The sequence below is a fragment of the Athene noctua genome, chromosome 2, assembly GCF_965140245.1.
Source record: "Athene noctua chromosome 2, bAthNoc1.hap1.1, whole genome shotgun sequence".
NCBI classification, from domain to species: domain Eukaryota; kingdom Metazoa; phylum Chordata; class Aves; order Strigiformes; family Strigidae; genus Athene; species Athene noctua.
Genome location: NC_134038.1, coordinates 101398592 through 101422541, shown reverse-complemented (window position 1 = coordinate 101422541; position 23950 = coordinate 101398592). Strand labels below are relative to the sequence as shown.

The 23950-nt window shown below is 41.3% G+C and overlaps 1 long non-coding RNA gene across 1 annotated transcript in view; it reads right to left on the bottom strand.

The window, feature by feature from the left end:
- Window positions 1-15987, bottom strand: part of LOC141956990 (uncharacterized) — a 123069-nt gene extending 107082 nt beyond the window's left edge. The window contains exon 1 of the long non-coding RNA XR_012633040.1: window positions 15886-15987. This is a non-coding gene — a long non-coding RNA (uncharacterized LOC141956990). The remainder of the gene's footprint in view (window positions 1-15885) is intronic.
- Window positions 15988-23950: the final 7963 nt, after the last annotated feature.

The following is a 23950-nucleotide window of genomic DNA, read 5'->3' as shown; positions in this document are numbered from 1 at the left end:
TCAAGCAGCTCATGAAACCGTGTTGTCAGACACATCTTTTCCCTTTCTAAGTCATCTCTTTGCACTTATACAGATGCCTCATTTCACCTTCCAGATTTTCAAGTTTTGTCATCGACATAAGTTAATTTACCTTAATACTAAATGCCTTCCCTACAAAACTTCCTCCTCTCCCTACAACTAATGCCAACACTGGGATTTTAATGCTTACAACAGCAAACGCAAAGCCATCTGTGACATTTCCTTCTCTCCTTCTGAGTATCAATCCAGCCACTCCCTTTCAGCCACTTTCTTCCGATCTCAGCATCTTAAATCTCTCACTCTGTACTTTATCCTCACCAGTTTGACAAAATTCTCTCTTTGAGTGTCCCAAAAATTCCACTGCCTTCGGCTAGGGCACAAAAGGTACAACTACCGAAATCATCTTCCCTTCCCTGTTCAGTCAGAAAACCCCCAAAATAAACTCTTCAAGTAGTTTCCTAACATAGCATCACATTAAAGTTCTTCTTACACCCTCTTCTTCAACTTTTTTCTAAGGTTCATATACATTAAAGCTTCCTGAATTGGCATAATGACCCTCAAGAACCACAGGGCCAAGTGGTGTGACAATGTAAAAGTACTCCTGTTCCAGATGGCTGAGTCAATTAATCAGGAAGCATAGAGCCCAAAGTGGACAGTGGGTGTTGAAGGATTTGCTAAAAATGCTTGCAGTCGTACCTTCAATTTCCAAGTGAGCAGTTATAAAGATTAGCTATTTCTGTGCAATACAGGAGCACTGCGATGATATTCAAGCTTTGCTTCCGTTACATCCAGATTTTTCTATACTGATGGTCACCACTAGGGTTTCTTTCAGGGGATGTGCAGTGAAGTTGTTTGTTTTACACTGAGACTAATCTAAATTACGCTTAATCCCTGCACAAACAGCACTATTACACAACAGTCCTCCTGCTGTTTGGAAGTTATTTATATGGCTCAATATCTTTTTTCTATGTGTCTAAACATTACTTGCTAGCTTCCATTCACCCTGAATTCTGGCAACTCTAATTTTCACCCCTTCATGATAACTTTTTCTCCTTCCTTGGGGCACAAAACCCAGACTGTTGGAATACTCGCAAAAACTCCCAATTTCTGCACTATTCAAGTCCCTGAGCTCTGCAGTGCGGCTGACTTGCCTTGCTAGCAGTTTGACAAACTCAAGTTTGCTGGTTTTCAAAGACAATTTTTAATTAAGGACATAATTTTAATCCTCCTTCATTTTAATTAAATTAATTCCTGATCACTTGATCTGAAGTTACTTTCCATGTCTAGCTCTTCTATGATATCATTAGCTGCTAAAACCAGAAAAGATACTCTTTTATTCAATATGCCCTTTCCTGCTCTGTTTTTCTGTGTGTTTTGTTGGAGTTTTTTTAATGATCTTTCACATTGTTAACTCTCATGGACAGCCTACTACCTTCTCTTTCTGTTCTTCCTCAACAGAGCAACCAAGTACTACTTTTCCAGCAGGAATATTATTCTGCTATACATCTCTTGTACTCTACAACATTTGTTTTCCCAGATATTTTAGATTCCTCTGGCATATTTAAGTAGAAACCTGTTCCTTGTTTCTAACTGACCACAACCAATTGCTTTGTCAGGTTAGAAACAAACCTTTAACTGTCCTGTTCATCCAAATAATGCCCTTATCGTTTCCATCACTTTCTTTTTTCTCGCTGTCCTTCCATTATCCTTTATTGTATCTTCTCTCTTCTCCACTTCCTGCACATTAAAGCCAAGCATGAATATTGTATAAGCACCTTCAAGAAATGATGGGAAAATGTCTGATGCCTTCAACTGCTGTAACAGACTCAGTATCAAAGACTACTACCCCACACAGTGATGCAGATCAACCCTTCAGAAAAAAATTCTCTTTTCTTGAATGAATCCTAGTAGAAACGCAAGTCCAAGTTTTCCTCCCATCTGCCCACCTCACCTATGGGCCTTTTCTAGGGACTGTATGAATTCTGATCATGAGTCCAAATTTTCTGCAGGAATCATGGCAAAAGTAGAACTGGGGAGAGATCTGCATATCCTGATGGATTTCTCCTAAGAAAGAGCAAAAGTACTGAAACACCACTTTAAAATGTAGGATATAAGTGAGGGAGGTAGGCAACAAGGACTGATGGAGAGCAAAAGTCAGTCTCCAAAATCTGTGCAAATTACAGGTAGAGGTAGAATGTTCAGTGCTTTTAAAATGAAGTTGATTTTTCTTTGAGGCAGTGGAAAGTAAAAGGGAAATCTAGAGAGAAAAGGATAAAGTTAAAGGTGATATGATTGGAAGACCTTTTGTAGGAGCAGTCTAGAGGGCTATTAACAGGACAAAAGAGCACATGCCAAAATCAGAAAAAGTAACATGGCAGAGAGAGAGAGAATCATAAGGTGATCAGAGGCTGGGCAAGAGCTTTAGTAGTACATACAGATGAGAAATGCCTTTTCTTCAGAAGTCCACAAGTAGCCGAAAATGTTAGATTACTTTTTTCATGAGAAGCTAAAAGAAAAGTCAAACCAAAGGTGATAGGACCAGAATTCCAATCTGCAACGTCAGTATATATAAAAAAAATGGTGAGACCACCACTAGGAAACATCACATACTTTCCTCAGACATGGCTCATGTACAAACATATCTGAGTCATCAGAATAGAAGGTATAGAGAGTAAAGGGAAACCTGCAGGATTATTCCTATGCTGAAAGCCACATGTAGACTATCCTACCAGACACAGAGAGCATTAGAAGGTAACAAAAAAGTCATAAAATTTTAGGGAAAATATGCCTGCTTTTAAAATAATAAAACATGGTGACTACTGAATATGACCAACAGATTCTCAATGGTCCTTAATTACTGAATGAAATTCTCATACGTCCACTTATATGAGTGTCATCGTCCCCCCCCCCATTCAACCTTGCCACAGCTTTTGCTGACATCCTGCGTAACAGATCTGACCATTTGAAACCTCCTTGGACACTTGCTTCTGCCATGCTACAATTCAGCCAAGTTATATTGATTTGTCTATGAAGTGCATAGACTTTGCTTATACTCCTGCACCCCAATACCTGTGGACATCTGTCCAACTGAGTTCTCTATAGGGAAACAGCTGCTAAATATTTCTTATAATTACCATTGGAAACAGTCTGTGTAATATCAGTTAAAATATTTACTGACAGAATAAACGTACAGAGGATTCAGCACTTGCACTCTGTAACAAAGCATAATGTATCACAGTACAGACATCAACTCAGTGCTTAACTCCACTTGAAAAAAGACTAGGTAATTTTACTTTATTTCTAAAGAGGGAACCTCTGTATTTCCCAATAGAGTAAATCTGTGAGGACTAAAAAAATTCCCAGAAGAAAGCTGTAGATTATTTCAAATCACCAGCTGTCAACCAATAGCCTGGATAATGGAAATCCACAGTTTCCTGGCTTCCTGCACACTTCCTTGCAGGCTTCAGAGTACTGGTTTCTCTCTTATTTGCCTACACTCGCTATGATTTCCTTTCTCTTTGCTTCAAGAAAAATTTCTTTTTTTTACTTCATCTGTAGGGGATGACAAAAGGGATTAACACTACCAGAGACTTTGCATATGACCTCTTCTTTTATGGGCACCATTTGTCACAGAGGTTCATTAGACTTGTGTTTCCTAAACTTACTTCAGTCAAGGAATGAACTTTAAAGATGGATGAACACTCACAGCATAGCTGCCTTAAACAAAACCACCCCAGTTTGTAAATAAGAAGTGATTAGAGAAATTCACTGCAGAAATCAGTCACATTAATCAGCTGGTTATAGCAGATTGATGTGCAGCCACTAGAGCTGTCTAAACAGTTTTGTTAACCTTTAACAAAAATGTGAAGGAATACGCTGCAAAATGATTCAGCTTTAAATGGATAGGATATGCTCCTTTTAGAAGAAAAGTCCCAAGATTATTATTGTATTCAAATTTTGCCACAAAAAATGGCCCAAAAAGAGCAATTTATAGTTACAGCACTCCTTTCCACAAGTTCATCCCAGGCTGTGAACAACAATGGCCCATGGCAGGACACAGAATGTTTATTCAAAGGCAGATCGTAGCTGAGGACTCATAGAGGGAGGCTGATGCTAAGGCAATGTATGAAGTAAAATGAATCATGAGAAAGCCTCTAAGGATTTCTTCCAGCACTGTTTTCCCTCCTGTGTTACCACCAGCTTTTTTGCACCCAAAATCGCAGTGGAATTGCAGGATAGTCTGTGAAACATGTTGCAGGCCAGCAGGGTCACAAGGGACTGCAAGGGTCCCAGCAGATGGCTGTCAGCAAGCTCCCTCGCACCCCAGGGCTGTGCCTCCTTGATGAGGCTCATGCAGATCTGGCTGGTGTGATAACATCTCAAGGACCATGGGGCAGAAGAAAGCTAGCTGAAGAGTGGCCAGTGTGGCTGCACTATCAAAAGTTTGGTACGTGTCCTCACAGTGGCCAGTGCCATCACCCGTAAGGCACCACCTGCACGTGTGCCAGCCATGAAATCGGTGCTGCTTATAGCCCAGGAAGGGATGGGATGATTCCACACCTGCAGCAGTGGCCACACACACTTCAAAATAATCTGAACATAAAACACCCTCCCACTCCCCCAAGACTAACTCAAAAATAACACTTGAAAGATACATTCTTCCTTTTTATTTTACTTTCTCATTTTTGAGTTTGAGGAAGCATTTGATTCACATTTCCATGTTTTCTCCCACAACCACCAGAAACAGACTTAAATGATTTTTTTGATTTAATGACTTAAAAGGTGGGGAGCAAGAGAAGACAAACCCAACAAGTAGTCTTTCTATTTTATTTCCAAGAGATACAGTTTTCAGAAGAACACCAGAGAAGACACTGATAATATCACACTCACTTCAATCATAGTATGTCTCATAATACCTGGAAGCTCTGAAGTCAACACTATCAGAACAAAAACTTACAAAAAATTATCTTGGGCTATCTTTAACTTAATTCTGCCCACGCCAAACACAAAGTCATCCTTTCTGTAGCCAATAAAGACCTATTGTTTTGTATGCAGGATGCTAGTAGACATAAGCACTAGAGCTTCTAAAGCAGGACATGTATGTTATCAGATGCAGGGAATTTAGACAAATTCAAGGGATTGTCTTATTTTTCTTTATATACATCCACTTCTAATACTTATCAACCCTGGTTTACAGATAAAGCAAGATTAAGTTTGAGTCAACTCTTACTGAAGTCTGATTCAGATTTTAGAGAGTTACAAGCTAGAAGATGTGTGATAAACTCCACTCTATTACAATAGCATCTCCCAGTTACACTCAGCAGGGACATTTAAGCAACAAAAGAATTTGGTGTCAATCCCTCTTGATGGGTAAGCTACACTTGATCTGTACAGCCAATGAATAATAAATCAATGCAAATTACACTGCTTTATCACTAACAACCATTTTCTGGTCAGCTACACCACAGACTACAGTCTCTCCCACAGGAGACAAATAACCCCCAGTGACTTAAAATAGGAGTTATTTATAGCCTGCAGGGGAACAATTGGGCTCTAACACATAATTTGCACCACTTTATATTTGCAGTGAATTTGTCCCTTGAAGTCTTTGGCTACAGTGAAGGCACAAACTACTTTCATCATTAGTGCATGACTCTGCAAATTATTTTAATGGATATACGAATATTTAGCTGCTAAGCAGCTCCCCACACCCCACAAGAAATGCCTTTTACTTGACAAGCAGGTCACTCATACCCTGTTTCTTAATAACCTGTAGCTTTCCTGAGTAACAATTTTTGATAGAGATCGCAACTCTCAAAGTATGAACTATCGAAGAAAAAATAAAGCTCCACGTTGGGATTGCAGACATCTTGAGAGAGGAAGGTTTATAACTCACTCTATTAGCACAGTATAAAATCATTCCTCTTTCGAAAGATGGATGTGTTTAGCCCCTCAGAGGTGCCAGACAGCCGTGCAGATCTGGAGAAAGAGGCCTTGAGGGCACAATACAGTCAGTCAGGGCCCCACGTTTTACCAAGAAGATCGATGCTCTTCTCATAGCATCATTTTCATGAGCATTTATCTAGAACTCACCATTGAGCACTAGAGGAAAATATCACATGAATGCAAACCAAAGCTAACTTCACCTATTCGAAAGGCTTACAAGGGCACAGAATAATACAAGACACTACCATAACGTCATGCAAATTATCCACAGTTCGCTTACCCACAACAGCTCAGCCCTGATGCGCAAACATCAATCTGAAGTAAAACTCTCTCCTCATGCAAACATTAACAGACAGCTTTGATGACACAGCCGATCATTAACCACAGCAGTTCTCTAATGAATGCAGAGACCAACCTTCCGGATACAAACCTGCGCTGTACAATGCTTCGGATACCGTTCAGCAAACGAGCTTCATGCAGGTATCGCACATGAAGCCTTGCAAACATTTGAGTCCCACTAAGGGCAACAAATGCTAAACAGCACCCCATGGTGAAAGCATGCACAGAAAAGGCATGGGATGGGGGGGAGGGGAAGAAAGAAGGATGCCTGTGAGCTGCCTCCAAGCCTGGTAGCACCCACGCAGCACTCCTGCTGCAGTAAAACTCCAGCCTATGCCAGGCTGGGCAACAAGTCAGCTCCCCAACAGCACTAGCAGCACAGCCAGATCATACTGGCTGTGGTGCAAGGGCAACTATGGCAGCCACTGGGAAACCTGCCTACTGCCCTTCTCACATCACTCCAAATTAAGCTGACCTCAGCTGCTGTGGGGTCTGAGGTTATCAGCACACAGATCTCTGCAAATAAAGAAATACACACTGTGGGCATCTGGTCAGACTCATCTCTCTTTGTGACCAATAAGCTGCTTTTAGGGTTGGCTTGACTTGCCCCAAAGGCTTCCCAGAGCACTGTATAATAAAGATGACAAACGCAGACTATGTCAACAGACACTTCCTTTGAGAGAGGTAAACAGGAGGACAGCACCTCACTCATCAAAAATAACCAGACATACCTACAGGGCATGCAGACCCAGCCAAGATCCTTTGGGGTTTTCTCTTTCCTTTTGAAAAGAAAATATTTATTAATTTTTTTTTTTACCCAAAATTTAATATTAAAAGAAGAAAATGCTGGCAACACCCACGGTGATGTTATGTCAGCTGCTTATGTCAGGTCAAATACAGTGCGACAGGAAGCAGGGACTCCACGTGAATATGACTCCATCAACTTGGTGTCGCTCTGCTCCTCTGTCTAAAACACAGACTAAATGATGCTTATAGGAGAGAACATGTCCAGATCAGCCACTTTCTGCCCAACCTGCCCAAAGAGAAAAGCACCCTTGTAGAAGGGAAGAGGTAATTACATGTCAGACTGCACCTCTTTTGATAGCTCTCATATGATGAAGTTCTCCTGTCCCAGAAAGGAAACAAATTGGGCATTCTTCCTTGGTCTAGATGTGGTGATGGAAACAGCAGAGTGTAGGAAAGTAAATAAGTATTTGGAAGGAAGACATTTTCAGCCATCCAGTTCATAAAGGTAAGCAGAAGACAGTAACCTGGCACACCACTTGATTAGCCATCAGGATAGCCAAAGTAAATGAACACAGTAACTGAGAAAGTAAAAACTGAGACTCATTCAGAATACTACACATTTTCCAGGTTCCTATTTCTCTAGTTGTAAGACATGCAAAGCCATTCTCTAATGCCTTTATTAAAATGCATATTTCTTCATCTTACCATCCTCGTTATCTGAGTTTCCAGTCTTTCCCATGTCAGACTGATAGAAGCAATGTAGCAGGGTAAAGGCTCTTTTGAGCCTTGTCAAGTACCTTTCCCCCACCCAGCCTAGCAGAAAGCAGGATGTGACCAGAACCTCTTACAGTACAAGATAGATCTTAGCTCTTCCACTATACAGTATTAGTCCCATTTTCTCTTAAGCTGTTTAGTAATTTTCCTGCTACAAAGTGCCATAGGTGACACCTTAACAAGATGTATGGCAGACAGGGGCATGGGCGCTATAGCTGCTATGCAAGCACCCTTGTTTGTGCTACCTGGCTTCTCTGTGCCTCTCCTCCCACCATCAGTAAGTCTTAACACGACTGAAATTTACAGCAGTTATAACAAACCACTGCTAACTGAAAATTTTAATTAGAGCATTTGCCTCTGGTGTAATGCAGTAATAAGGAGAAAATTGGTGTCTGCTTTCTTCTAAGGATCTCTGTATGCAGGCAGGTACAGACAGACCTGAGCTTGCTCTGCTTGTGCTCCAAGCTGGCTCCTGGTTGAAAGCTGTATATCGCTTTGTATTGCAGGCACAGTATGCTGTGCACAAGCAAACAGACCAGGCCACTAAACAGACCTATGCTTGCCTAGATGACTGCAAACAGAAATAAGAATTGTGCCCCTGTAGCAAGGAGAAAGAGAAAAAAAAAAGTTTTTTCTTTACATTCAACACTTGTTCACACTTGTCCTAAGAAAAACAAGTTTGCCAGTATTGCCCTTGTCTTCTCACAGGAGTATGTTTTTAGAGTTTTTCTGGCTTGCTGTTCATTATATCTAGGTCATTTACAAGTATTAAGCTATCATCTGCACAGAGATGATAGCAAGTATAACAGAAGAGTAATATTCAGAGGGAATAAACCACAGTGGGTAGTGGATTATATCAAAGAACCAGTGAAGTCTGGCTGACCCTTATCAGAGTGAGCCAGTTCTTACTAACACCTCTAAATTAGGGTTTACCACTTTTGTTTTACTCTGGCTATTTTAAAAAAGAATCACAGCAAAATAACGGAACATGAACAGGGACATTAAAAAAGGGTGTAAGCCCAATAAAAGTGGCTATTCTTTTTATCAGGAGATTTATCAAGTGCCTAACCAGTCAACAGTCAAGCCACCAAGACAACATAATAAAAATAATTTTTTGAAGATACTGGAAATTTTAGTACTGAGCATCCTATACTCCTGTTTCATGCTGATGATCTTTTTCAGACGCTGTTATTGAAAAGGAAAGCAAGAAAAGTCTAAGAACAGCAGGGTTCTCAAAAGCAGAGTAAGTACAGGAGAACTGACGCCTCTCCAGCACTCCAGAACCACATGAAGGCACCCATCTTCAGGCAGGATAACAGACTCTTCTCCTTGCTGTTGTTTCACTACCTGCACAGGAGCCAGGTGATTTCCAGCTCTAGCCTGGGGGCAAGAAGCCTTCCCTGCCCTCCCACAGTTTTCCTAGCCCAACAGGAGGGTTGCTCTCCTCAGCCGGGGAGCTACCTAGCAGGAATTAATGACTTCAACCTTCAGCAGGACCCAGCAAGTCCTTCCTCATCATCATCTCCCACCTCCCATCTCTACAGCAGCAGGTTCTTGGAAGTGCTTTGGAGGGTCTAGTCCCAGAGGCAGCCCCAGCTGACAGATACGCTCCATCACCAGTGTGACTATTTGGGTAAGCTGCACAACTTTGCTTTTGTGTTTGATTTCTGGAACCCATCTGTCCTGCAGAACACTAAAGAGCTGCCTTTGCTCACTCTTCACTTTCCTGCTTTCAGGCTCAAATTTAACAAATAACAGCCCACAACACATAGCACTGACTCACTATTCTGTGCCATCATTACTGGTACTGAGGAAAAGCACTAGAGACAAATAGATAAATATTAGGGAAGAAGAACATGTACTACTCCAGTAAATTCATCAGTTAATATGAGTTAATACAGGAAGCCCACATTAAAAAAAAAATGGATGAAGAAAAAAGAAAAATTCTCCTTCATTTATCGCAAAACCAAGAGAATATAAACCCTAAATATCTTCCTCTCTTTTTCCCTTGCCAGCAAGACTGGAAGAGTGCAGGTCAAGCAACACGCTGTCAGGTTGCTACACAAAAAACAAGACAGAATATGAACGTTAACCTGATTTCAAGTGGATCTGTGAAAGTCTTCATGCTGAAGTTTGTATGCCAGCTTTGTAATTATTACGATCTCAGACCAACCTTTGTTTCTGAGTACTGGCCTAGATTAGCAAGTCACCTGAAAGTTTACAGTAGGAAAACCATATGGGCATGTTCCTGTAGCTACATGTGTACAGTAATTATGGCATAGGTAAGCAATAACACATGCCCAAGGCATCATACTTGGTGAGGCAGGAGGCTTACGTGCATATCTACTATTATGACTTCAGACTTCAAAGTACCTTATTGCTCAGACAAAATTGGTAGCCTACTTCCTTGCAAAACACACTTAAGTATCTATAGCTGTAAAACACATGTAGGTGCTGCTATAACATGAGAATTAAAGTGTGGGTACTAGAACTGTGAAAGGCAGAGGGAGGATCTTAAAGTATGTGAGTGCACTTTCAAATAGCAGGCAAAAGTATCACTTAAATGCTAAAACTGCCAGAGCTTCAAGCCGATGCCCAAAGTCTGGTTACTTGGCAGGCACCACTTTAAGCTCATGTTCCCCTCTAAGAAATGGGGTCCTTTCTAATGCATCATCTACTAGATTGCTTTCATACTTCTAATCAATCAAGAAATCCCATCACAATCATGTGATCAGGCTGTGGGCTGACATTCATGCATGGCAATTTATGACAAAAATCAATAATAAGTGTTTCCCTCTTACACGGCTTTTTCAAAATAGGGCCACATTTCACAAAAGTACATTTTTCTGAAGATTGGTCTCTAAATTAATAGCACCAACTTCAAAGCAAATGTTTCTGTGAGGGCTGTTATAACATTCGAGTTCTTACATGATCTTCAAGGCTGCAGAGTGACCTAGGAGGCAGCCATAATGAGACACAGACAGTGAATAAAGCACTGATTTAATTACGTTGTTTGATATATGATGACCTCATCCACTGGTGTTTATACTAATATAGTGCTTGAAATGCTTTATTGACATATGGGAAGGCACAGTCTCCAGCCTGGAGATCTTACAGTCTGAAAGACAGAAACCAGATGAAGGGTGTTCTCTTCCTGTAGCTTATTGTACATTTTGAAGCTTTACTCATTTCCATCGGGTCCTAAATATGGTCTGAATGCTGGAGAGCGGGTTGCTGAGTGAGTACTCTAAGCTTGGGACGAAATATCTACTGCATGGTTGCCTTCAATTACAGAAGAGAACTTCCTATATGGGAAATCTATGTTCCTAGGTACAATCAATGACAGGAAGATGCAAACACTGGTGTGGTGGAGGGAAGCTATAGCTGTTTACATCTCCACCGAATTCCTTCAGTTTTGAAGATAACTTGTGCCCTAGCATGAGCTTTGAACCACTGTTGTCTGCTGCTACAAAAAGAAGAGTGGAGGACAGTCCATACAACCTGCTAGTTCCTCCACTAAAGACTTCCATCAAAGACGACTGTGCTGTAAACCATGTCCCCCAGAAAATTAAGAATCAAGGCCCAGAGTCTGGTTAAATATACACAATATCTTACTTCACACTCCTGATTAAGGTTCCCTGAAAAACATGCAGTAAAGTAACTCTTTATAGTGTTAATGCCATAAAAAACTCCATGAGGAAACAAATAGTTCTGTATTCAGTGAATCACCTGCAAACCACACAGTAAATAAGGCCATACAAGAAGTGGTGAGAAACAAAACATCAACAACCTACCCACTCATTAAGCATTAGCCGTGCTGTGCACTGGACAATATGTAGGCCTTGTAGAAGAAAAAAAAAAAATAATTGAAGCAATCCTCTAACTAAAGGCAATCAAAATTAATATTTACCAAGAGGATGAATGAATAGCTTTAATTGTAGAATTTTCTAGCTTCCGACTGCTTGGTTTTGCAACCTTGATGTTCAAACCCATTCAGTAATCTAAAGGCCTAACTTAAGGCATTATTTATCTTATTTTACTTATATACAGGAAACCCATAAAACACATGCAGTTGAAACCCTTTTATCTGTATTAGTTACACACACATGTACAAGACCATAGCTTTCACTGACATCTATCACAGCAGTCAGACAAAAAGAAAGGTTAAAGAAGAGATACACAAGCTCTATTTTGTTTCAAGGTAATTCTGGAATTGAAACAGGGCTTCAGTACATCCTTTCTCTTATAGTGAGTTTTTCCTCAGCAACACTAGCTTCTAAAACCTCTATTCAAAACAAAAAAAAAATCCAGGGAGTCCTGTTAGCAAGGATAAAAGATCAAAAGAATATAAATTAAATACATTAGTAGTGAAGAAAATGTATATATACACACATATGTATTTGGAAACCTTTAAAATGGTACACAGAAGTTAACCAATTAGAAAGCATTTGCCTAGCAGAGCTGAAAAATAGCTGAGAGAGACTAACAGTAACATGTTTTCATTTTCTTTTCAAACTCTGGTACAAATTCAGCTAATATCACTTTGTATGATCTCATGCGGGGATAGGAGCCAAAAGTTTCACTTGAAATCTTTGCAGTTATCAGATCTGGAAAGCTTTTCAATCACTTAAGTTTGAGAAGCATTAAAAAAAAAAAAAAACCGACCAGAGATAAAAGGCCAGGGGCTTGAAACACTTATCACTTCATCATACTCTTCCATTTGATGCTAGGTCAGCATCTTTACAGATACAGTGGAATGCTTGCTTTACCTATATTTTGAGAGATTTTGAAAAAAAAATATAGAATTAATGAATGTATATGGTTAGAAACAGGCACAGAGCAACAACGCCGGGCAATCCATATGGAGGACAAGCTTCTTAGCTAGCACATCCAGGAAAGGAAACACTCTTAGGCATAAAAGGAGGTTTCCAATACTTGCTTCCAGCAGTTGAAAGCTGCAAACACACAGCCACGTTGCCTTGGTGTCAGCCTTACAAGCATCAGCCCTGCCACTTAGAGGGGATGGCAATGAGGCAGCACATACAGGGTAAGTGCAATGCTCCCTGAAAGGCCAAGATTGCTACAGTTGGACAAGATCTACCCTTCCCTGTGCTATGGCACCAGGGATCCCAGGCCTGTCCATGCTACAGCTCTGTCATCATCACCTCCCTCTTACCACTACCAGGGGCCTCTGAAAGTTCACAAAGCCCTCAGACTGATCCAGACAAGGTTGAAAGGAAGGCAATGGGATGTCCAGGAAAATGTAATGCCCTGCTGGAAGCAAATGTTATCAATGTATTTAAGCAATTGCTAGAATAGGAGACTTCCAGCTCCATATAACACCATGTAGGGATGGCATGAGGACAGATCAAGGTAACAAGTACTTTTCCGGTATAGATTTGGCACCTCCAGTCTCCTCCTGATAAAACCAATATACCACAAACACTACACAAGCACAGTTGTAGCCAAAGGAAAAGCAAAGGTGGCACAAGGTAAACCTCAATACAGCCACAAGCAGAGTGCTCTATACCTTGCCAAGCTGATGGCTGTTTTGATAGACTATGCCAATTTTGCCAATTTATGAGCTATTAGGGCAGCTTCAGACCTGCTCTGGTTTCAGGAAGGAGCCACATCTCACCAAGTGACAGCCCACCTACCCACTACAGGACAAATGCTACTCATGCAAAGCCCAAACCTTTAGAACATTCACAACCATTTTATTCTTAACATCAGCTGTGAATATGCAGGCCATAACTAGACTTCCCTATGACAAACATCGAGATAAAGTTTTAAAATATTTTTTTGAAGCAAGCAAGTATATGAAAGATAGGAAAAACCAGCACATTTTTAGAAAGCACCACAAGACACTCAGGTGTGGGTTTGCAGGCTCATGGTTAGCTGTGTGACCTTAGAAAAATAGAAATGTAGCTCTTAGAAAAATAGAAAATACAGAAAGTACTATCAGAATGTTTGTATTGCTTTCCCAGACTCACATTAAAGCATTCTTTGTGCATGCAAGAAAATCTAGTGAGGTTTTTCATTTCCTTGCTGAGGAAAGTTGATTTTTCCTCTCTCCAATAAGAGCTGCCATTCACATTATACTGGTGAACAAAAATGAGAAACCTGGAAATTGAATTGCATCTTTCCTGATGCAGATCCCTGCTCCCCGTCACCTTCCAAAACTCCCCCTCAAAACACTTATTTTCTTATTATTGCCTAATTATTTCTCACCCCCTTTCTACTTTCCTCTTATTCAGAAATGTCTTATTTCTGGTTCCCCGACTTTGTCTTCACCTTTTCTCTCTCACCAACTGCAGGGGAGACCTCTTTCATACTTGCTCTCAAGTACAGCCCACCAAGTAACATCTCTGAAGGAAAAATAATGTCTGGTGTACATGGTTCAACAGAAATATTCCCACCCACTTCACTCTACTGTATCCTTTCATCCCGCTCTTTGTTCTGGAGAAGTCACACAAGTTACTACTCCCATTTGTTTCCCTCCTTCACCCACTGAGCTCCAGATGCTTTGACACACCGACACCCACTTTTACTCTGTCTGCTGCCTATCCTTCTCCACCACCAAGTGCCAGGACATTCCCTGTACGTCATAGCAGCCTGCTTCACCTCACCGTGTACTTCTCCTTCCTCTTCAGCACACACTAGCACCTGTTGCCGATTTCTGCTTCAGGCAAGGCCTCAGACTTCCTCCCTGACATCTTCAATGCAATAACGTCACTGGTTTTTGTTTCCTACACCACCCAAGACATCTTCCCTTGGGCTGCAGGGTTGTAGGCAGCATGACATCTCAGTTCTGGCCCTCTGAAGATGACAGAGTCCTGTCCAGATGCACTTCTTTTTTAGCATTTCTTGTCCACATGCACATAAGGAAAAGACTCAAGACGTCACCTCAAGCTGTCCTGGATGTCACAGCCTCCATTTTCAGTCCTGCACACGGCTTAAATAGACAAAATTAATCTAAGCTACAAGAAGGTTTGAATTAATAGAAAGATACTGTCGCTACTCTGCCAGTGTTAGACCTCATTTTCACTAGTTCTTACCTATTTCTGGTGTCACAGCTTGGTGCAAGAGCTGCCTCTTCAGCAATACTTGCAAAGAAAAACTCATCCCGTTATGTACTGCTCAGCATTGGTAACTACACAGGACCACGTGCATGCTCCTGATGGGCCTGCATAGATGCAGAAGTGAGAACCCCCTGCCAAAAGCCAGGGCTCCAACACCTTGTGCTTTTCCAACAGGAAATAGATCTACTTTGAACAGATCGTACTAAGAAGCATAAATCTTATTCACTGGTCAGTACCTGAAGATAGCATATGTTAGGTACTCTCAAAGTCAGAATAAATAGAATGTCAGGAGTTAATTTCCACAAAAGGACCATGTGCCCTTTTCTAATGATGGCCACATGTATCTACAGTCAGAGACAAAGCAAGACAACCTGAAGCGAACTCCCATATATCCCCCTACTGGATTTGGCCCTAGTTTCTCTCCTTTCCTCTAAGGGCAGGGAAGTAGCAAAGGAAGGAGGCAGGAAGATACTCAAGGTGGGTTTGCAGCTGCTGGAACTCACTCACACATCACCTCCACCCTAACAGGCTTTGCAAGCAGCCCAGATGTGGTATGGACATATCTGGTGCTGAAGCTGACCTGTCTGTTTCACTAACAAATACATGTAAGGGTCTAATAAAGCTCCACCTTGAACTCTTCTCCAGTGGGAGACTTACTCAGAACTTCTTCAAGAACAACTAAATTATTTTTTTCAGTTCAGATTTCATTGATGTTGGATGAAAAGCTTCCAAACATAAAACATTCTACATCGAGGGGATTTAAAGAAAACTCACACCACTTCTTATGGAAACTCTCTTGTTGCTGAACAGGAACAGAAAACTCTGAAGGCTAATGTCTGTAATTAAGAGGTGTATCTGTAGTATCTGACATTTCTTCCATTCTTACATACAGCCATCTGAACTGTATCTTCCTGTTTTGACTAAAGACCTTCTGAAGTAAGGACTGTGTTAATTACAAATTATTCCATAATTCACTAACCTGTGTTTCCTGGAGCAGGAAGGAGGGGAGTTCAGAATCCTCCCTGTAAATACTTCAATCCCATTCACTCTCCTACTTCAGATGTGTAAATCTTTATGCTGCTCTGTGGCTCAAGCCTGAAAAAGAAAAGAACAGGATGTGAACACTCTAGTAACTTTATGTAATTCACTGATAAAAAAAACTGATAATAGATGCTTTAAAACAACTAGTTCATACTATATTATGTCTTGCAGACACTCAAGTCAAAGACATAGCTGTAATTCAAGGTCAAATGACTGTAAGACAACAGAAAAGACAATGCTTTTATACAACTACATAGTCCTATATTTCAGGATTTTTCCTGTTCAGTTACAATAAATCCCAGTTAGGCACCACAAGCTCTTCAGTTACTGGAAGAAATCCAAAATCTCTGTCAGGATGCTTCCTTACTAAAAACTTTCTCGAGCAGAAACACAAGCTGGAATGTGGTCTTAAAACACAGCCTTGAGAAATAAAATTTATTGGACTTTCATGCTACAAAAAGGAAGCCAAATTGTGTCAACGGAAGATACATTCACCCTCAGAAGCACATTTTCTTGTTCTCTGCAGTCGCTACGTTTCAGTGGCTTGCTTTGATTTATTTTACCAAATCAGCTTCAAATGCAGGACAAAGGTGCTGGGCAGCAGCAGTGGGCAACGTCCCAGTAACACTGCAGAACCCTGGTGGCAGCTTTCCAGAACACCCCTCGCATCCCACCTTCTGCTACTACCCGAGGCACACACAATAACTCCGTTCCATCTTGGAAACACAAGCTACAGTGGGATGACAATTGCAGTTTTAACAGCCAAAAGGGAAGACCAAGACTTAAATCTTACTAAGTAAACAGTAATAAAAGATCCAACACAGTAGCTAAGATTAAGAACAGAAAACTCCATATTTGCACATCACTCATGTAAGTATATTCTCATGAAAATATGTTCTCATGTCATTTATTTCTTATTCCTACATTTATACTTAATTTTTATAAAGCATTATTATAAATACCAGTTTTCTCAATTATACTGTTCATTTGTGTGTACATCAATGTGCATGTGTGTAGCATCCACTTCTATAACCCTGAAAGAAAATCAGCATAAGCAGGTATTCCAGTCAAGTTTTAAAGTACATGTCAGTGGCACTGAACCACACAGCATGAACTAAAGACACTGAGGCCTGGCAGATTCGTGACATCCACAGAGTCAACCCTGTGAAGAGCATTAGAGATTCTTCCAACACTCAGCAAGTCAAATAAAAGCCCACTTCGGCAAAACATTCTGAAAATCCTGAGGAGGATAAAAGAAAGAAACTTTTGTCAGCAATAAAATTTTCTTATACCTAAGAGTGTTAAGTGCACTGTTGCTTTGTTTAACAGTACGAAAAAAACACATTCCAAGACAGGAAAAGTTCAAGTCTTAGCCACCTAGATAGTATGATCCTTGTCCCAATTAAAAGCTTAAGAGTTAAAATAAAGAAAATGCCAAGCCTTAATGGGGGGAAAAAAAGCGGGGGGGAGGGAGACATGGGGCAGGCATGATTAACATCCAGTTTTGAATCAGGACTTCACAGCCAAAGCAGCCAACAAGTCTCCAGGTTCTTACGGAGAGGTTCTGTAGCATAAACTAAGAAACACTCTCAAAAGCCCAGATACAGAATTTTGACCACTGTAGTATATCAGAAAGACCCCATGCTACATGTGCACGCACAGCACTGTAAGGGTTGCAGCTGAGGTCACTGGCTTGACAATCCAGCAGTTTGCTCTTTATGCAAATAAGCTGTCAGGAACTTGCAATCAGTTTTTATATAATCATGATGTATGTACAGTGTAATGTTCTCCACACGTGCAGAATTCTGGGAACGTGTCCAGAATAACTGCACAGGGTTGGGGCAGCTTTGCCTTCATGGACTTCTGGTGTTTAAGTTTATACCTGGAGCAGATGCAGCATCTACAAACACAAATCTCTTCCTATTACAAACTTATCTGATTGTATATGACTAAATCTGCATGACAAACCTGATCTCCTTTATGACAAAATGACATGACTATTGGACAAAGGAAAAGCTGTAGATATTATCTACCTGGATTTTCAAAAAGCATTCAACACAGTTCCCCATAGGATTCTCATAGAAAAACTGGCTGCCCATGGCCTGGATGAGCGAACAGTCTGCTGGGTCAAGCACTGGCTGGATGGACGGTACCAGAGCGGTGGTCGATGGAGCTGAATCCAGCTGGCAGCCGATCACAAGTGGGGTTCCTCAGGGCTCGGTGTTGGGACCATTTCTGTTCAACATCTTCACTGATGATCTTGATAAGGACACAGAGTGCATCATCAGTAAGTTTGCAGATGACATTAAGTTAAGTGGGAGTGTCGATCTGCATGAGGACAGAGAGGCTCTACAGAGAGACTTGGATAGATTGGATCGGTGGGCCAACGTTAACGGGATGGGCTTCAACGAGGCCAAGTGCCAGGTCCTGCACTTGGGCCACAACCACCCCATGCATGGCTACAGGCTTGGGGAGGTGTGGCTGGGGAGCTGTCTGGAAGAGAAGGATCTGGGGTTCTCATTGTCAAGCAGCTGAACATGAGCCGGCAGTGTGCCCAGGTGGCCAAGAAAGCCAACGGCATCCTGGCTTGTATTAGGAATAGCGTGACCAGCAGAAGTAGGGAGGTGATAGTCCCCCTGTACTCTGCACTGGTGAGGCCACACCTGGAGTATTGTGTCCAGTTTTGGGCACCTCAATACGAGAGAGATATTGAGGTGCTGGAGCGAGTGCAGAGGAGGGCAACGAAGCTAGTGAAGGGCCTGGAGAATAAATCCTGTGAGGAGCGATTGAAGGAGCTGGGACTGTTCAGTTTGAGGCAGAGAAGGCTGAGGGGAGACCTCACCACTCTGTACAGCTACCTGAAAGGACATTGTAGAGAGGTTGGTGCTGGTCTCTTCTCACAGGTGACTAGTGACAGAACAAGGGGGAACGGTTTTAAACTCCAACAGGGGAGGTTCAGACTGGACATTAGGAAAAAATTTTTCTGAGAAAGAGTGATCAGACGGTGGAATAGGCTGCCCAGGGAGGTGGTAGAGTCACCATCCCTGGATGTGCCTAAGGGTCATTTAGATGAGATGCTGGGGGATATGGTGTAGGGGGGAACTTTGTAGAGTAGGGCTAATGGTTGGACTCGATGATCCCAAGGGTCTTTTCCAACCTGAATGATTCTATGATTTTGTAAACATAAAATGCTGCATTCAGTTACCTTACTGCACATTAAACTAGTAATGCAGAAGAGATCACTGAACTTCGTAACTTGAAAGTCCCACCTTCAAAATGTATAGCCTCGTGTTTTCTAACAGGAAATTAAAACTGTAAAAAAGGAAAGATACCCATGGAAGCCTCTGGGGTGTGAAAATCACATAAGTTTGGACATCTCTGGCAGTCACAGAGAAAAGATGAAACCTCAATTTGATTGATTAATCAAACTTAGTATCATAAAAGATGTTACTCAGATCCTTGTCTTTAATGACTGGATCACTTTTTGTGGACCATGAGGAAGTCCTGTAGCTTCCTCAACTCAAACACAAGGGTTCATTATTAGAAGACTCAAGAAGCAAGTATGGTCTGTAAATGTTCATGACAACTCCCTCCCCATGCACTTTGGGCTGGCTGCAAACATCATCTCAAAACCCAGCTGTCACCGATATCTATGATAGCTTTTTCAAACACACAGGGACAAACACCTTAAAATCTGCTGACAGACCTTGAGGCTCATTCTCAAGCTTGGACCCACTGAAACCAAAGGGAACCTGGATTTCTTGTATTAGCCCTAAATTCTAACAGCAAACTACAGACCACAGTATTTGCCTCTTTTTTGTGCAAGCAAACCTGCACACACAAATCAAACTTATTACATTTCCTTATATACTTTTACAAGACAGGGAGAACACAGGAATTCATAAAAATACATTAGATAATTGCCAGGTATCTTCCATTTATCTAAGAAATTTGGGTCTGAAAGTCTGCCTGATTTCAAGTCTCTATTTCTGAATGATCTGATTTAAGGTTTACATAATCTCTGCTAATAGGAAAAGATAATTCTGTTCTTTTTAACACATTCAAAACAATACCATCTTTATTTAAGATTCAAGATGGCCAGATAGAAGACTTCACTTTATTTTTTATGCAACCATGTGCTATTTCATGAAGGAGCTAACTGAATAATTAAACCAAGATACATGGCTGAGATACTGAAAGCTAAATCCCCTTCTCTGCATAAGCTCTACTACCCAGGCAACCAGCAGTAAGTATCTTTTAATACTTTTATCTACAAGAAAAAAACGAAAATAGAATAGTCACAGAAGCTCAATCCTTCTTTTAAAAAGCCTGTCAAAGTCATCTGAAACACATTTGTCAAACATACATAGCAAAGAAAAATGCAGGACCTTCCTAGCATTCGGGAGAACATGAGGGAAGAGAGGAGGAGATACACTGCTCAAATAAAACTTAACAGAATAAATCAGACCAGTTAAATGCATACATCATCTTCCACAGGATCTTCCTACAAAACGTTCATCCAAGACCATGTATGCACACACACAGGTGTGCACTTGTGAAGGGGTGGGATCCAGCCCTGCCAAAGTAGACCTGGCTACCCATCACACCACTGGTTAGGCAGTATGATGAAATTCCCCTTTTCCCCTGATTTTAGTGCAAGCAAACCAAAAAAAAGTACAGATCCTGCCCACCCTGGGCCCACAGCTGAAGGCAGTGATCAGCTGATGGACAGCATGCAGTTATGGTCATGCAGGATGGCTTCACACATGAGCAAGAGACAGGATTGCCTGCACAGGGCACAGGGGAACTTCCATTGTAACCCGTCTCCCATGACACCACATTTGACAGGGTGCTGCCCTTGCACACTGGGCATGCAGAGCTGTAAGGTGCTCACACATGAAGGGTCAAGTCAGGGCCAGGCTAGAGATCTGCACATGCCAGGATGCATGAAATCAGCTCAAATGTCCAAAAGCAGAAGCTTCAGATGCAGAAAGTAAATGTCAATCACTTTATAACACAACACACTTGCAGAAACACCCATGTGCATGCACACACATGCAGAAGGGAGAGGGGGATATAGAGCATTACCTATACTCTAAAACACTGGAAAATAAGACAAATTAAAGATCAACTGGTTGTGAGTTTTTTCTGGAAATACAAATATACTTCCAGAAATTAGTCTTGATGTTCTTCTCTCCTCCAAGGTGTTATGCCTGTCCCATAATCAGAAAGTTTCCTGAAAGACTACTTTCACAACCATCAATACCATTAATGATCTTTTGACTGTTATTTTAACAAATAAAACCATATCACTTTGTCAACACAGTGCTGATATGACCTAGAGTCTGGCTGTATTGCTTCCAAGAATATTATCAAAGAAGTGGCAAATTGAGGCTCAGGACCTTAGAAAAGTAATTCATATTTGCTTATGCCTATTTCAATCCTATCCTTGTTGTTGTCGGGGGGGCCATGGGGGGAGGTTTTGGGGCTTGCTTTCTTAATAAAGACCATACGTAATGTGAGCCAGAGATCTCCCCTCTCACCTCACCATCAAGAAACACAATAGGGGAGGAGGCAAACCATACAAAATCTGGGTCACATCAATCCAAAGCCCATATATACTGTGACAGTCACCCTCAATGTCCTACTTCATGCTGTGACCCCTATCATCCCCCACTGGAGTAGAAGAGGGGGAAGAACAACAGCAGCAGGAATCCTTTCATCCCCTATCGCAGAGAAAAAGTAGCATTAAGATTACCTTGTTATGCCATCTCACATAGGAGCAAAGAGAAGATGCCTGTTATTTATGTCCTTAGTTCAGAGCCCAACATAAAATGAGGGTTTAAGATGAACAAGAAAGCCTAAGGGCCCACAAGGAGTGGGGCTGGATAGGAGCTGCCCCAGGCAAGGTGCCAGGAATACAGAGCTGGCCAGAAACTCCTCATTTGAGCCATGGCTGGGGGACCTGGTCTAGGGCTCAGTGCAAACTTCAGGTTAGAGATAGGGTTAGGGTTGAGCAAAAGATAAAGCACATGGGCCCATATAGAGTGGAGGCTCACCTCTGCCTCCACAAGCAAGTATGGGCTGCAAGACTTATCTCCCACTGAGCTCATCTCCTGCATGCAGGCAAGATGAAAGTTGTTATTTGCCCCTCACAGCTGCCACTAAGTTTGCAAATACCTTCAGGCAGACATCCTAAACTTCATTACACCTGACTAGCCTCAGGTTTTTAGCACAGCGTCCCAAAACATTACCCCCTCCTGCCCCCCACCCCCACCTTCAAGGGGGGGGGGGGGGGGGGGGGGGGGAGAAGAGGAGGGGGAAAACCCCAACATATTCCAACAACACTTCATAACTTTCAGAAGCACATTCCTGCATGTGTGCTGTACCCTAACCTAGCCCAAAGCACATGGGCCACAGCTGCTACAGGTACCCAGGGGCCCTGCTTGCAAACACCTGTATGTGAAACCAAGCCTTGAGATGATCCCATCCTGGGCCATGCAGGGGCCTGCAGACCTCCTGGCCATCACTGCTGCAGTCACACTTGATTCAACTCCATTGCTGCAGGGTGTTTCTTCTCCTGGGCTCCTCCGCAGGAAACTTAAGGCTGAAAGAAAGGTATGCATGCTCAACGGGCTGATTTCTTAGCAGCTCACCGTTTTTAAGTAGGCCTGTTATGCAGATATAAATGCATAACTTGGGTTATCTGCCACTTAATTGCTGGTCACAGCACTGAATTGCCAATCTGATCTCTTAACACAAAATTTTTGTGTCTAATTAGCTGTGCATCAGCATCAACTTGAGGTGGAATAAGGTGATCCATTTTCTTTACGCTCATTTTCTTCTTGGTATAAAAATCTAATTTCTTTTTTCTAATACAACCACAATAGACAGGAAAACACACATTCCCTTAAAAGTAAGTGTAAAGCTAGTAATTAACTGTAAAGCAAGCCAGCTACCTGAAATTTCGTTTAAATTACAAAAAGACTAAAAAATATTTTAAATGTATCTTCACATGAAAGTTCAGCAAGTGCAGGGCACTAAATTCATCAGAATAGAAATCTGGGAGTAAAACTTGGAAGTTTGTTCCTTTCAAATTACAAAGTAGCATCTCTGTGTCTGGGGAAAAGTTGCACGGCCTCCACAATTCGTCAGCTAAACATCTGTTGTGTTTTTTGTTCTGTTTTAAAATATAAGATATTCTAGGTATAATCTCAATAATGACTATCAATGAACAATGCACATGATAAATATTTTATCCCTGCTGTGGATAGCATGACACATCCACGAATGTCCACACTCTCAGATCCTTCCACTGATCACCAAGTGTAAAAGTGGCCTCAAAACTGACACTACTGTGATTCTGCCTCGTTCTATCAAGTGGTAGTTTAGCACGGGCTAGTAGAACATCTTGCTCCAAAGTGCTCAGAGAATGAGCTTTGTTTATAATATATAGAATTTAATCTTCTACATTAATTTTTAACACTGAAAGAAAACCAAAGCAAAAAAAAATTATGAAACTAATCTATTGTACCTTTGCAGTATTCATTCTTTTAAAAAAAATAGTTATGTGCACCAAAAAATACAGTCATCATAGGAACAAAACTTCATTACATCAGCTTCCAGGTTTCCAGACATTATTGGTGGTTTCAATATTTAAAAAAGGAAACAGCTTCCTATGCTTCCACCGCTTCCTTTTAGCTATGTACTTGCCTAATATGCATAATTAATTCTGGCAGCAAATGAGTCCAATCTGAGTCCAAATGAGTAATATTTAATGTAAGACAGAACTGCAAGCTATATATATATATATATTTTTTTTTTTTTTAAATGTAGAGCCTTCAAAGAAAGAATAAGCAACTACTCAGGAAAAAAGCTAAAATGACAATCTTAATTGCCCTCATTTGGGGAAAAAGAATAAATCTAGCTTATCTTCAACTATCATTCTTTTAAAATATAAAAATCATTAAAATATCTTGAACTCAGAAAGACACCATCAGCTT